We start from the raw sequence: 14,149 nt of genomic DNA on the forward strand, positions 1-14,149 counted from the left end.
ACTGTGTGATGTGAAAACCTTGTGGCTCACATTCCCTTTGTCCAGTGTATGGAAAGATGAGTAAAAAAAAATAGGGACAAAAACTAAATGAAAAATAGGGTGGGATGGGGAGGGACAGAATGTTTTGGGTGTTCCTTTTAAGTGTTTTTTTTTTTTTTGGAGTAAGGAAAATGTTCAAAAGTTGATTCTGGTGATGAATGCACAACTATATGATGGTACCGTGAAAGTTGACTGTACACTGTGGATGACTATAGAGTATGTGAATATATCAATAAAACTGTATTAACAAAAAAGAAAAAACATGAGCTTAGAACATAGTATGCACACTACTATAAATGCATAGTTGTTATTTTATCACCTTGGGGATAAATCCTGAATCTCTATCTTGGTGTTCAAAAATGGGGAAGAAATAGGATTACCAGAATTAGCAAATAAAAATTCAGGACAACCAATTAAATTTGAAGTTTAGATGAAGAGTGAACAATTTTTTAGTTTAACTATGTCCCACGCAATATTTGGGCAGGGAGTTATCAATGCCCCATTTCCCAAACTGAAAGCAAGCAAGTAATCAGAACCCTGGTTGCCAGTGCCAGGCTCAGGTACTACAGCCCTTGCCTTGGAACTATGGCAAGAATTCCCTTTTGGGTGTGTTCAGTTTCTACAACCAGGTGTGTGATAGGGGTGGGGGGATCTTGTCATCTGCAGTTCTTCCAGAATGAGCATCCTCAGATTTTTATCCTTTCAGATGCAGAGCACCTTAACCACAACTTTAAATGCAGCCAGCTTTCAGTGGGATAAGCTACCTCAGAAACTACTGCTATAAAGGACTTCAGCCCTAAGTCTTTAGTAGGCAGAATTATCATCTGAAGAGCTTGTCAAAATGTAGATTCCTGGGGTCCCACCCTCCAGGATCTTTGTGGGGGGAATGATGGGACCAAGAATCTGTTTCAATGGAAGTGTGTCCTAAGCCCCCTCCCCTCTTTCCTGCCACTCAGCTGGATGTCCTAAGCAGAAGCCAGTTTGAAAAACCTTCACTTCACAGCTGTACAAACAGGAGAAGTGAGCCAGTGGGTTTGTAACACCACTTCTATGGCCTAAGAGAGCACCTGGAGGTGGTTAAAATGCAGATTCCTGCCTCTACCAAGCTCCAAAAATCAGTGTTTTTTTGGGGGTGGGGTGGGGGGTGATGGCACAGAACCTGGGCATCTGCAGTTTCAACGAGGTGATGCTAATTCATGTTTGAGAATGGAGTCTCACACTTGCATAGATGGGAATTAACAGGTTCACAAGAGCAGGAGGCAGCAGGTTTTAACTACACACATCCAAAGCAGCCAGAGCGGAGGTGCCTGAGGAGCTCATCCCCTCCACTTACCACCAAGCCCAATCCCCAGCATCAGGACCAAAAATGGTCAGGCCAAGCCTCAAGATGATTGTCTTGACAGACGTGAAGTAACAATAATCAGCCCAGGCCGGAGCTAGGGGTTTTAGTTTCACAACAAGCTCCCAACTCTGGCTGTGCCAAAGGAAGAAGAATGAAGGCTCTGACGGGGTCTGTCTGCTTCCTCCTTACAGTCACAGAGCCTCCCTTCCTTACCTCAAACCATGCTGTTTGCTCACCCAATTCCCTGAAGTCTGAGTCTGTTAAATTAATAATAATGGCCACCACTTACTAAGACCAGACCTTCTGCACATTTCGCTTTTTAATCCTCACAAGAGAGGAACTATTATCTCAGTTTTTACAGAGGAGACACAAAGAGGCTAAGTGGTTCACTGAAGGTCACATCTCAGGCTAACCCAGGCCTCTCTTAGCACCGCAGGAGACCAACACTGGGTTCTTCAGGTCCCCATAGGGCTCCAGCTCAAGTCTGCAGGCCCCACAGGGGATAGAGCCTACCAGCATGCAGAATCTACTTCTCTGAACCTATCAGCTCAGCTATCAGGTGGGGATAATACTACTCATCGCACAGGAAGAAGGGAAAAGCAGTTAGGAATCAAAGCACAGTTATTGCAAAGGCGATGTTCCAGAGTCACCTGAAACCAGAAGACCTGGGTTCTAGTCAGCACCAAAGCCCCAGGGGAATTTTACCTCCTCCAGAAGAACAGAAAGGAGTAGGTGGAGGAAACTGCAAAGACCCTGCAGAACAGAGGACAGGTAAGGGAGGATAAAAAGGAGGAGGAGAAAACCAGGGGTTTTGTACAGGCCCTGCTCCAGGACATAAGGGAAAGTAAGCAGAGCACAGACCACTGGATCAGGTAAATCATCTTTCCCTACTTGGTGTCTAGGGCTAATCAGCTCATACAGTACATCCTCACCCACCACTACACGTAAACCTCATAACAGTTTGAGGTATGTAGAGTAGACATGGTTCCTCTACTGTACAGAATGCAGAACTGAGGCACAGTGAGCTTCCCTGGCTTGCCCGAAGAGTGATGAATTGGCTTTGGGGATCCCAACCCTGGGCTCCCGCCACTGAACCATGAAGTAAAATAAACTTGATCACCTGTAATTTGGCTACTGAGGGTTTTGAATGCCAGGCACTGGGAAAATAATGGTGAACAAACTCTATGCTCTGAGAGCTGGGTTTATATAAGGGCTTTAATCTTAAACTCCACCTGTGATCAGTTGATCCCAACTTCCTGGGTGATGTATGGAGGATTCTTAAAAGCAGCAAACAGGCTGAGGAAAAGCTTAGAATTAATTAGCAATATGTGCTCTGGGCAGAAGGGACAGCAGCCACAAACATCAGTATTTATAATTCCAGGCTGGCAATGACTGAAAAATTTTTTTCACCACAGCAAATATTTAATGGACTCATCCTATGTGCTGGGCACTGTAAATACAGAAATGGATAACACTGCCAAGGGTCCAGCCATGAAACTAGCAGATGATGTGTGAGTTGACATGGGTGCTGCTGGGTTCAATATTCTTTCCTTCCAGAATCCACTCTGTCCCCATTCTCCTCCCACTCTCAGCAAGACATGCAACATTTAGGCTTGGGCTCTGCCAAAGGGGTATCAAGGCAAGGCCTACGAAGAACAAAATGCAGAAACATAAATGAGAACTATGAAATGGGTATCACTGTGAAAAGAGCACTATCTTGGAGTCAGGAAAACTGCATTCTTTCCCAAGCGCAGCCTTGATCCTCTACTTCACCTCCAGCAGGGCGGTGGATGGCTAAAAGCCTGAGCTCTAATGGCCAGGGCCAGTTCTGGATCTGCCACTTGTAGCTGGTGACCATTCTACAAATGGGAACAGAGTTCCTAACCTAATTGTGAGGATTAAATGAGTTGATATTTGGAAAATGCTTGGAAAAGTGCCTGGCATACTCCTCTGTACTTACATATACATCTGCTATTATTTTTACACACACAAAAATATACACACACATGTGCCTGGCACATACTAAGCACTCAATACTTCTTAGCTATTATTTTGGAGGTTTATAGATGCTTCTGAATGTGACTAAGGCCAATGACAAAATTTTCCACCCCACCCCAAGTGGGCCTGTTGTTAAGTACTTTGTCCTGGATGTTTGCTTAATGCACCCCCCTCCACCACACCCAGCACCAATGCTTTATATGGCTCTGTCTCAGAGTGATCAGTAAGGGAGAGTGGAAGGGTGGGGCCTGTTTTCAGGAAATTTAGAGCATTTCAGGGCAACACCTCCTCCAACTGGGCAGGCTTTCTCTGGTCCTCTCAGGGCTCAGGGTGTGTCAACAGCTGGCCCAGCGTGGGGGAGGGAAGAGCACTAAAAGCAAGTGCCTGGAGGACCAGGAGCTTCAGCATCTGCACTGGGTCCTCCTTGGGGTTCTTGCTAACAGGCCTTGTTCTCTTCTAATATCCGCTCCTGCAGCACCACCTGTTCAAAGAGCCTCCCATTTCTCTTTCCCTTGAAACAAGACCTCAGAAAAGAGAGTGCAGATGGGCACTGTATTCTCCTTGGTGCCCCCAGGAGACTTGGCCAAGGGAAAGCCTCAGTTTTCTGCCAAATGAGTCAACCAGATGACTTTCAAACCCTCTTCAACTCTGGTTTCTTTGAGCCTAGGATCTCCAAAGGGCTGCCACTTCAGAAGGGCCATGGCAATGATGATGCAAGTCAGGGGGTGGGGCAGAGAAGGCCTGGAATGGCAGAAACCATCCCAGAGCAACTATAAGACCAGCTGCAGCCACTAGGTAACCTTCCCTACCACTCCACTCTTAGCTAGCACTCAAGCATTAATAATCTGTTGCTGCCCTCACACCCCTTTCCCAATCCTCAGCAAGAGGGCCTCCCTCTTTAGTGGACAAGCTGCTGTTGTCTATAGCTCCTAAACAGAAAGGTCAACAGTCAAAAGATCCATAAGAAAATGCATATCAAGCTATTATTAAGCCCTTGGTATGATCTGTCACTCTGCTAAGTGACTCCCTTGCATTGTCTTGGTTAACAGGAAGGCTGATGCTTATCTTCTTTGCACTCTACTGAACTTTTTCCTTATTAATGGTGCTTTAGAGGGGGAAAGGAAAAAAGAAAAACTGGCTCTGCCAGTGTTTAGCTCTGACCCAAGGCAAGTCCCTTAATCTAAGCCTCAAATTCCTTCTCCATGAAAGGGGGCCACTACCACCCTCCTCAGGGGTGCTTGTGAGGACTGCAAAAGATAGGAATAAAGAAGCACTTTGCAAAAATCTTAAGCTCTATCCCAAAGGCAGTACCAATTCTTTCAATCCAAGGGTTTGAAAAGTTAAGACTAGATCCCAGGAGAAATAAAGGGATGATAATTTAGAATCCTCAGCTCTGACAGTCACCACCTTGGACAGCGTTTCGCCTCAGGGCAATGGAGCTCCCAGGTGAGTGCAAACCAAGTCATCTCCTCCAGCCACTAGTTCCCAGGGGCAGGCCCCTCTTAGCCTGTGGAAACTTGGCTCAGGGCTGCTGGGTGCTGCAGCCGTCATTCTCGGAGAAGCAAGCAAGCCTGGGGTGAAGGTACTGTAATGGGAGAGAGGAAGGTGGGATTAAGATCAAAGATTCTATTCTATTCCCTGGATCCAGCCAGTCTTCAAAACCCCAATCATCAGTAACCTAGACCCTTTCATCTGAGGGCTAACGCAAGGGCTGCTGTTCATTCCCAGGTCTCCTCTGAAAGAGGGGTGTGGTGAGGGGGAGGGGGAAAGAAGGGAAGAGGCTGCCAGCCAGCAGATGGTGTACTAGCAGGCAGCCCAATTTTACAAGCTAAAAAACTAAGGCACAAATTTGGGTGGATGGGGGGTGGGGGTGGGGTTAGATAAAGGAGAAAAAATGAAACCAAGCTCCTACAAATCTCAGACGTGCTGAGAAATGAGGTTATTGCCATGCTAGTGGCCTGGTGTGAAGTGCACGTGTTACTGCACTGGGGGTACAGAAATGTTTGACAAACTAGTCAATTACGTAGAAATCTCTAAGTCCCGACTTTACCCAGGTCAACCCATGCCCTGCTGGTCTTTTCCAATCTGCATTTGTTCTTCTCTTGAGATACAGGCCAGTGCTGGCCAGCCTCCACCTGGGATGCATCTGGGGCTGGAGACACCCTCAAGACAAACCCAAGTGGGAGGCCTTTGCCTACCCCTAACAGATTCCTCTTTAAAGTTCTGCTAGTTCCAAAACCAAGCTGTAAGCTCTTAGAAGGCAGCTGAATGGAAAGAGCACTGGACTGGGAGTCGAGGGTGCTCATGTTTTAGATACTGCATCCCTATCTGGCAGCCATGGTAAGGAGCTTCCCCTATCTGGGCCTACTTCCTTTCAGCAAAGTGCAGCTTGCATGTGCATGCGTACCTGTGAATTCTGAACCGGGCTCAGTGGTCTCAAATCAACCCCAAGGTGCCTGCAGGGGGCAGTAGAAGAGTCAAGGCCTCAAAGAAAGACAGAGATAGAGTGCATGCCTTCACTCCCTACGGAGGTAACTCTGGGCCAGTTTCTCAACCTTTCTCATCAGGAAAATAGGAAATCCTGCTTTCCTCACCAAGGCTGCTCTGGGGGTTACAAGAAGATAAGAGCCCAAGAAAGCCTATGTTTCTCAGTGGGAAAGAAAATATAGGTCTTAAATCATTATAATCACATTTTGTTTAAAAAAAAAATAATGTGTGTGTGTCTATGTATACACACACATACCAAAAAAAAGCCTAGAAATGTCCTGTCCAACACAGTAGTCACTAGCCACGTATGGATAATGAGCACTTGAAATGTGGCTAGTCTGAGCTGAGAAGTGCTTTAAGTATAAAATACATCAGATTTCGAGCATGAAGAATGTAAATATTTCAACAATTTTAATATTATTTACATGTTGAAACAATTATTTGAATATATTGGGTTAAATCTATTATTAAAATAGATTTAACCTTTTTTAACTTTCTAAAAATACGGCTACTAGATACTTTAAAATATATGTGGCTTACAAGTAATATATTTCTATTAAACAGCTCGCCTAGAAGGATATATAATAACCCAATGTTTACTAGTATATATGGTGGTTGGTGGGATAGATTATGAAGCAACTGGTTTTCTTTTTGTTAAAGCATATTTCAACATTTTTCTACAATGTATTGGTGCTGAGTAATTTTAAAAAATTTCCACATCAAAAAAAGTTAAAAGGCCCAACACAATATTTTGCACCCCCTTTGGAAACCCAGAAAGCCTCCCAAGGCCCTGTGAAGAAGCTAGGGCTTTCTGAGAGGGCCCCACCCCCACCCCCATGCCAGAAAAACCACAAGGTCAGCATAGCTCTTTCCAGCAGGACTGCACGTGGCCTGACAGAGCTGAAGAGAAACACCTCTGGGGGTTGCGGGGTCAGGGCTCACTAGCAGGATCAGAGCTAGGACCTGGCTCACACCCACCCTGCTAGCCTGCCAGGAGAGGCAGAGCTGAGACCTTCAGGCTGGGTCACAGGGGCCCCCCATACACGTTCCTGCTCTCTGAAGATTTGTGTGGGTCCTCTCCCAGCAACAGTTTTCATGGTAGGGTATACTCCTATGGTCTGGGAGAATGCAAAGCCAGATGTATAATAAGGCATGAACTCTGGAATCCACCTGCCATGGGCAGTATTTAGTAACTACTGAATACTTGAACAAATTACTGAACCTCTCTGTGCTCCCACTTTCTCTTCTATAAAAAGAGGATCATAACAATAGCTAGAACTCATAGGGTTGTTGTGAAAATGAAACTAGTTAATGAATGGGAATGGATGTCCTGGCTAAGAAGTTTGACAATCATTCAAGAAGCAGTCTAGGGGTATCTGTCCTCAACAAGGCAAGCTGAACCTGAGGCAGATTCTAGGATACCAGGCCCAGGAACATGACAAAGGCACATTAGCAATGGATGAGCACTGCACTCCTCCAGAGCATAGGAACCAATCCCTTCACACAGGGTGTGAGGAATAAAGGTCCTGCCAGGAGAAATTGAAGAGCAGGGCTGAAGTCAGACCTTGGATTCCTACACTTTCAGCTCTGGCAGATTGTGCTGAGACCCCACCCTAAAAGAGATCTTACCTGAAATCAAAAACCCAGAGCACTTTCTGACAAGAATTCATGAACAAAAAAACTGAGCCACATACATATGTTCAGGGCCATTCCCTACTTCCAGGCCCCACCATCCCTGCCCCTGCTGGCTCCTCCAGGCTGTGTAACAGCACTATCCACCGACATCTTCACTCAAAACTCTACACCCTGGGATAGGGTGGAGACTGGGGAAGCTCGCAAAGAAACTCAGAACCTGGGGAAAAACTTCTGCCCATCTCAGGCTGCACCTCTGATCAACGGGCACAGTGCATCCATTCAGTTTCTGGACGAAGTTTGAGAAAAGAGGAGGAAGTAAGAAACAGGAATCAGAAAACTTCCTCTTTAACTGGCCTAGGCTCAGGGAAAAATAGCAAGTTAGTTAAAAAATCAGACCCAAGCCCCTATGCCATCATACACTCCATCCAACTCTTACCTGGACAACTGCGGGAATTTCCTAAGGGGTCTCCCTGCTTCCTACCTTGCTTCCTCCAACCCACCCCTAGTCCATTCTGCACAGAATTGAACAATCCTAAAGCAGAAATCAGATTATGTCACTTCTTCCACTGCTCCAAGAACAGGACCCAAATTCCCTAAGCTTGCATCCAAAGGCCTCTTGCTGATATTTTGAGTCACTCTCCCCTAACTCATTCTGCTCCATTCACACAGGCCTTCTGTTCATTCCTTGCAGAATTCTAAACTCACTATCACCTAGTGCTTGCTGTTCCTCCAGGCTAGATGCTCACCACCTGACTCCTTATCAATCTCATCTTGGTTCACTCTTACAGGATTCCTGGACACCCTGTTGCAGCTGTCCCCAACCACACCCCAAACACTCCACTGCAATGCCTTACTTTGTTTCCTTCACAGCATACTTATCACTATCAGAAACCACCATGTAGTATTGAAGGTGGCCCCCAAATGACACTCATCCCACTGAAAGATGGGACCCATGTCACCTTCCCTTTAACCTGGACAGAATCTGTGACTGCCTTGACCAACAGAATGTGGCAAAAGTGATGTACTCTGCCACCCGTCACTGCCACGTGGAACAAGAAAAATTGCCCAGATGAGCCCTGCCCAAATCCTGACCCACAAATCCGTGAATAAAATGGGTTATATTTTATGCCGTTAAGTTTTAAGGTGATTTGCTATGGAGCAATATCTGGTGCTTTTCTAGATAAGCCTAAGCACTCTGAGCACTGAGATGGACTCTTGAGATAGGTTTGTTTCTCTTCTGCAGAGCTGGCTGGCACTTTGACCCAACCTTCAACAGACCTAGGTTCTAAATCTCAGGGTCAGAAGGGGGAGGAAGTATTCTCAGCAACCATCCAATCTAACCAGGTAGAAGGTATCAGAATCTTCTCAATAACGTCCCTGCCAAAAGAGGGGCCACCATTGCTTGCACTCTGTTGAGAACACGCACAACACCTTTTGGGGCAGCTCGTCCACCCCAGAGATAAGCATTTTCCAGAAGCCCAGGGCAGAATGTCCCATGTTAGGGAGAAGAGTCCCAAAGCCTTGGCCAAGCTCTTGGAGATGATTCTCTAAAGCTGGTTCAAAATGGGAGAGGAAGCAAGCCCTGGGAGATGAAATCTTTCTCAACAAACTGCTGTCAGGGTCTCCAGTTTGATATATTGAACTTAATCCCAGTGGTAAAGGAGCTGGAAAGGTCTTCTAGTCCAATCACCTTCATTTACAGAAGAGGTAAAGGAGACTCAAAGAGGTTCACTAAGTTGCCCAAGGTGTGTCAGCAAGTGAGCCCAACACAGCCGTGGCTAGAAAGCTGGTCCCAGCTTCCCTGCCCAGGGCTTTCTATGATACCCCCTACAAGGCCCAGACCAACAACTATGCAAGAAACAAGGCTGCCTTGGAGAAGCCTCTTTCCAGTGAGAATTTAATGCTCCAATGGGCCTTAGTTCCAATCCCTAAACAGCAAGACTACAACGCAAAAGGCCTCTAGCCAGGACCTTCCCCCTTTCCACCCTGAGGATAAAATCTGCCTTAGGATGTCTGTCAGACACCCTTATAGGATGTCTGATCTGGAACGGGCCTTAGGGATTAAGATCAAAGATTCTATTACCCATTTCACAGATGGGAGGAAGGTCCCTAGGTTCACTGGAGCCTTAAATAACCCATTTTCCCTGGCAAGCACATCCTTTAGCTCCCAGAGTTTGCTACTGCTGCTTGATGGCCTTAGACCACAATGTCCAGTGGCATCCTGCTCCCCATCATACCCACTCTCCCTCAAAGAGCTGGGTAAGGAGGCCAACGTTGGCCCACTTTCCAGGGTCTGCAGTTCCCTGTCCTATGCCTTAAGGTCTTCCCCACACCCCCCTCTCAGGCTTTTCTCCCATAAGAATGCTCCTCCACTTGTGGGCTAGACAGACTCAGAGATGACAAACTCAAGGGCCTAGAGAAACCAAGTCATGGCACCGCTTGTCTAAGAGAACGTAGGTCCTTTTTGGACAGCAGTCTCGAAAGAACAGATTTCCTATTTTTCTTTTTTCCATAACAGCTTTACTGAGATATAATTCATATACCATACTATTCACCATTTAAATTGGTTTGGTAGTTCTTAGTATATCCAGAGACTGATTTTTAAAGAGAAGCTGGAAATTCCTAGGTTTCTGGATTCATTTTCCTAATTTTAAAGTAAAAGTGATTACTTTAAATTATTTTAATATGTGAGGCCAATCAAAACCTGTTTGGAGGCAGGAATGGGCCTGAAGAGACAGGGGGGAGATTCTCATTGTGACTTCTGTCTTTCAGAATAGAATTCTCACCAGGGCAGCAGTACGTGTTGTTTACCCCTAAATTCCAGGGCCTGACACCTAACAAGTACTCAATAATTTAATTCCAACTAAACAAATCCAGGAAAGTACTTTCCCAACTTGTAGCTACAGAACTCTACAGCAAACTGTCATCTAAACTGCTCAAATACGACCAATGTCAAGAAACTCAGTACCTCCTGCGGCAGTTGAATCCATTTGGGCACACTATCAAAGTAATTACTTGACTGGAGCCAAAGCCTATTGACCTTTCACCTCTCACTAGCTATGAGAGCATTACATAATGCGAGTCTATTCAAATACTGTATTTCAAGACAACCGATGGCATTTCCACCCACCCCAAGCTTTGATTCTTTGGGCAAAATAATCCTATTCTTTCCACCATTCCTTCCTCGTAGAAAGGTGCGTGCATTTACTATCCTGGTGAGCTGCCTCCTCTTTGTATTCCTGATTTCCTGTCTCCCTCCTACGTCACCAGCAATCAGCATAGAGCCTCCCATTCCCAATCTTGCTTTCACCACATCCAAATTCCACCCCTATACTTGGACCCACTTTGGGCAACACACAAACCAGGCCATTCCATCCACAAAATTGGTCTCTTTTCCTCATGTTGTTGTTAATACATATATAGAACAGGAAAAGCAAAGAAACCGCTACTCCCCAAACAAACCCAAAGCTGCAGAAAGACACCAAAGACAAAGTGGAGGGTCTTACTACAAAGGCGCCTGAGCCTGCCTCTCACTCCAACATTCTACCTTTAGGGGCATCCCACAGCTTGGGCTTCTCACGTCCAGGATGACGGCCCCCAATGATTCCTTAAATCCCCACCATCACCACCACCACGGAGTTGCCTGAGCCAGCAGAGAACAGGGCCAGGAGAGACTGGCTCTAAGAGGTACCGTGGGCTTGCCTTTCTATGTGTGCTTACATCCAAATGGCAGAGACAAAGCAGCAGAGAACCCAGGAAGACAAGGGAAGGCCGGCTTTAAGCACCTGCCTTCTGTCAGCAAATTGAAGACCTGGGCCAAATTCAATGCCTCAAAAGAGGAACAATAAACATCTTAGTATCACCACTTATTACTATGTGCCAGGCTCCAGCTGAGCACTTACATACCTTCACCTAACTTAGATTCAACCATGATCTGAGCAGACTATATTTCAGATATAACCGTTTTTATTGAAGCCCAGAAATTATCAACCTGCCCAAGGCACTCAGGTGGTAAGCGGCTGGGCTATTTCAAACTATGGCTGACTAACTCCAAAGTCCATGTTCAATCACCCAATTCCATTTCCTCCTTCAGAAGTAGAAAGAAAACAGAATTGGAATAGAAGCCAACCAAAGTGGGTTCAAGTCTCATCCGTGCTTCGTAATGACTGTGATCTTGAGCAACACATATTTCCTTTCTGGGCTTAAAGCATCTAACTTGTACATGAGGGGTTTAGATTCAATGACATTCCTGGCCCCTTGCAGCTCTGAAGTTCCTCCTCTATCAACAGAGGGAAGAGGAAATCAAGCTCCTAAGGGCACAGCAATGGGGACAGAGCTGACAACTGGGAGTCTGGCCAGGGAAGCCGGACTCTCTCCAAAGCCCAGCATCTTCGGGGACTTATACCAGCAGCCTACCTGTGGACAAAAGCAAACCCACTGTTCTTAGTACAGTAACAAGACATGATATCAGTCAAGGGGAGATGGCTCTGTTGGGCAGATTACATGGGAAAGAGCAAGTAAAGCTCTCAAATCGAATAAATGATTTGAACCATAGGACAAAGAGCCTTATGCCCTCATTTGGCAAGTCTCAATTCTATCACTATTACTTATCTCAGAGTTATTAGGAGCTTTAATAAGCTAGTGAATGTGAAAAGTGAGCAAAAACCATACAGAGCCCAGGCACACCATTCATCCAAATGGCTCCTCACCAGGGAGAGACTCCAGTTCCTCTAAGCAGCAGCTTACAACTTCATTTCTAAAGCAGGAAAGAGAAAAAGCTACTTTGAGATGCTGGAATATATGTCTTCAGGGTAAAGCAGTTATCACACAACAAATTTGGAGGCTTATTACAAAATGCCCTGTAAACAAGAGCTCTGATAGAGGGGTCATCTGGGTTTACTAACTGAGATGGGGAGCTCCTCACTATATATGAAAGATCTGACCAGCTTTAAAAAATTCATCAATTAAAGCCCACACTCTTCACTCCTCAATTTCCCACCCCCCAGGCTTTGCCAGTCCAAAGGCTCAGCCAACCTAAGAGGTGCCACATCAGGACTGTCCCTCTAATTCTGAGAAAATCTCTCAGGGAGGCACCCCAGGCTATCTGCCATGGGAAGTTGGTCCAGGAAACTATAACAAATAGCCCTTTTTAAAAATTAAGCAATCAAGTACCTAGGAATAAACTTAACCAAAGATGTAAAAGACCTATACAAAGAAAACTACATAACTCTACTAAAAGAAATAGAAGGGGACCTTAAAAGATGGAAAAATATTCCATGTTCATGGATAGGAAGGCTAAATGTCATTAAGATGTCAATTCTACCCAAACTCATCTACAGATTCAATGCAATCCCAATCAAAATTCCAACAACCTACTTTGCAGACTTGGAAAAGCTAGTTATCAAATTTATTTGGAAAGGGAAGATGCCTCGAATTGCTAAAGACACTCTAAAAAAGAAAAACGAAGTGGGAGGACTTACACTCCCTGACTTTGAAGCTTATTATAAAGCCACAGTTGCCAAAACAGCATGGTACTGGCACAAAGATAGACATATAGATCAATGGAATCGAATTGAGAATTCAGAGATAGACCCTCAGATCTATGGCCGACTGATCTTTGATAAGGCCCCCAAAGTCACCGAACTGAGCCATAATGGTCTTTTCAACAAATGGGGCTGGGAGAGTTGGATATCCATATCCAAAAGAATGAAAGAGGACCCCTACCTCACCCCCTACACAAAAATTAACTCAAAATGGACCAAAGATCTCAATATAAAAGAAGTACCATAAAACTCCTAGAAGATAATGTAGGAAGACATCTTCAAGACCTTGTATTAGGAGGCCACTTCCTAGACTTTACACCCAAAGCACAAGCAACAAAAGAGAAAATAGATAAATGGGAACTCCTCAAGCTTAGAAGTTTCTGCACCTCAAAGGAATTTCTCAAAAAGGTAAAGAGGCAGCCAACTCAATGGGAAAAAATTTTTGGAAACCATGTATCTGACAAAAGACTGATATCTTGCATATACAAAGAAATCCTACAACTCAATGACAATAGTACAGACAGCCCAATTATAAAATGGGCAAAAGATATGAAAAGACAGTTCTCTGAAGAGGAAATACAAATGGCCAAGAAACACATGAAAAAATGTTCAGCTTCACTAGCTATTAGAGAGATGCAAATTAAGACCACAATGAGATACCATCTAACACCGGTTAGAATGGCTGCCATTAAACAAACAGGAAACTACAAATGCTGGAGGGGATGTGGAGAAATTGGAACTCTTATTCATTGTTGGTGGGACTGTATAATGGTTCAGCCACTCTGGAAGTCAGTCTGGCAGTTCCTTAGAAACTAGAGATAGAGCTACCATTCGATCCAGCGATTGCACTTCTCGGTATATACCCGGAAGATCGGAAAGCAGTGACACGAACAGATATCTGCACGCCAATGTTCATAGCAGCATTATTCACAATTGCCAAGAGATGGAAACAACCCAAATGTCCTTCAACAGATGAGTGGATAAATAAAATGTGGTATATACACACGATGGAATACTACGCGGCAGTAAGAAGGAACGATCTGGTGAAACATATGACAACATGGATGAACCTTGAAGACATAATGCTGAGCGAAATAAGCCAGGC

General features: G+C 45.1%; 1 protein-coding gene across 6 annotated transcripts in view; it reads right to left on the reverse strand.

Annotated features, from left to right (window-relative positions):
* The window catches only part of LARP1 (La ribonucleoprotein 1, translational regulator), a 118,550-nt gene that overhangs the window by 42,363 nt on the left and 62,038 nt on the right, over window positions 1-14,149 (reverse strand). The window contains exon 1 of one of the 6 annotated variants that reach the window (XM_037799206.1): window positions 12,211-12,247. The exons of 4 other annotated variants lie outside the window; for them this stretch is intronic. The gene's annotated coding sequence lies outside the window, so the exon portion shown is untranslated. Of the gene's footprint in view, window positions 1-4,786; window positions 5,034-12,210; window positions 12,248-14,149 lie in introns of those variants that run through there. One more of the 6 variants, XM_037799204.1, reaches the window with a different exon arrangement.

The sequence above is a fragment of the Choloepus didactylus genome, chromosome 11 (genome assembly GCF_015220235.1).
Source record: "Choloepus didactylus isolate mChoDid1 chromosome 11, mChoDid1.pri, whole genome shotgun sequence".
In the NCBI taxonomy this organism is placed as follows: Eukaryota; Metazoa; Chordata; class Mammalia; order Pilosa; family Megalonychidae; genus Choloepus; species Choloepus didactylus.